The sequence below is a fragment of the Oncorhynchus kisutch genome, linkage group LG4 (assembly GCF_002021735.2).
Source record: "Oncorhynchus kisutch isolate 150728-3 linkage group LG4, Okis_V2, whole genome shotgun sequence".
In the NCBI taxonomy this organism is placed as follows: domain Eukaryota; kingdom Metazoa; phylum Chordata; class Actinopteri; order Salmoniformes; family Salmonidae; genus Oncorhynchus; species Oncorhynchus kisutch.
Genome location: NC_034177.2, coordinates 4,966,145 through 4,968,115, shown reverse-complemented (window position 1 = coordinate 4,968,115; position 1,971 = coordinate 4,966,145).

Sequence of the window (1,971 nt, the reverse complement as noted above, 5' to 3'; positions counted from 1 at the left end):
GTGACGTGATAACAGCAGTCCGGGCATTCCAGAGGAAAACTGAGCTTTTCAAGAATGATCTCCTGGGAGAAACTTGTCCACTTCCACAATCTTCTCATGCAAACGCAGGCAGACAAAAAAAAATCCCAACCAACGTCAGATGTCATCCAGAAGCTGATGGAGAACTTCAAGGCACCTTTTGATGACATCACTGTTGGAAGAGAACTGCTGCTTTCTCATCCGGAACCCCCTTTTCTTAGGTCACAAATGTGACAAAGTTGTCAGATGAAACAAAACGGATATTATGATGGGTAGATGTTGCATTATTACAAATGGAGTTGATTGAGATGCAAGAAAATGTGTCTTTGAAGGAACCGGCTGGTGACTGTGACCCTGTTACTTTCTGGGGAAAGACGGTGCCTGCAGCTGACATCCCTGTTCTCAAGAAACTACTACTACTACTATCGCTACTACTACTACTACTACTACCGTTGCTACTACTACTATCGCTACTACTACTACTACTACCACTCCTACTACTATCACTACTACTACTACTACTAATACTGTTGCTACTACTACTATCGCTACTACTACTACTACTACTACTACTACTACTACTGTTGCTACTACTACTACTACTACTACTGTTGCTACTACTCCTACTACTATCACTACTACTACTACTACTACTACTGTTGCTACTACTACTACTAATCAAATCAAATCAAATCAAATGTATTTATATAGCCCTTCGTACATCAGCTGATATCTCAAAGTGCTGTACAGAAACCCAGCCTAAAACCCCAAACAGCAAGCAATGCAGGTGTAGAAGCACGGTGGCTAGGAAAAACTCCCTAGAAAACCTAGGAAGAAACCTAGAGAGGAACCAGGCTATGTGGGGTGGCCAGTCCTCTTCTGGCTGTGCCGGGTGGAGATTATAACAGAACATGGCCAAGATGTTCAAATGTTCATAAATGACCAGCATGGTCGTATAATAATAAGGCAGAACAGTTGAAACTGGAGCAGCAGCACGGTCAGATGGACTGGGGACAGCGAGGAGTCATCATGTCAGGTAGTCCTGGGGCATGGTCCTAGGGCTCAGGTCCTCAGAGAGAGAGAAAAAAAGAGAATTAGAGAGAGCATATGTGGGGTGGCCAGTCCTCTTCTGGCTGTGCCGGGTGGAGATTATAACAGAACATGGCCAAGATGTTCAAATGTTCATAAATGACCAGCATGTTCGAATAATAAGAAGGCAGAACAGTTGAAACTGGAGCAGCAGCACGGCCAGTTGGACTGGGGACAGCAAGGAGTCATCATGTCAGGTAATCCTGGGGCATGGTCCTAGGGCTCAGGTCCTCCGAGAGAGAGAAAGAAAGAGAGAAGGAGAGAATTAGAGAACGCACACTTAGATTCACACAGGACACCGAATAGGACAGGAGAAGTACTCCAGATATAACAAACTGACCCCAGCCCCCCGACACATAAACTACTGCAGCATAAATACTGGAGGCTGAGACAGGAGGGGTCAGGAGACACTGTGGACCCATCCGAGGACACCCCCGGACAGGGCCAAACAGGAAGGATATAACCCCACCCACTTTGCCAAAGCACAGCCCCCACACCACTACTACTACTATCGCTACTACTACTACTACTACTACTACTACTACTGTTGCTACTACTACTATCGCTACTACTACCACTACTACTACTGTTGCTACTACTACTATTGCTACTACTACTACTACTACTACTACTACTACTACTACTACTACTACTGTTGTTACTACTACTATTGCTACTACTACTACTACTGTTGCTACTACTACTACTATCGCTACTACTACTACTACTACTACTACTACTACTACTACTACTACTACTACTACTACTACTACTACTACTGCACTACTACTACTACTACTACTACTACTACTACTACTACTACTACTACTACTACTACTACTACTACTACTACTGCACTACTAC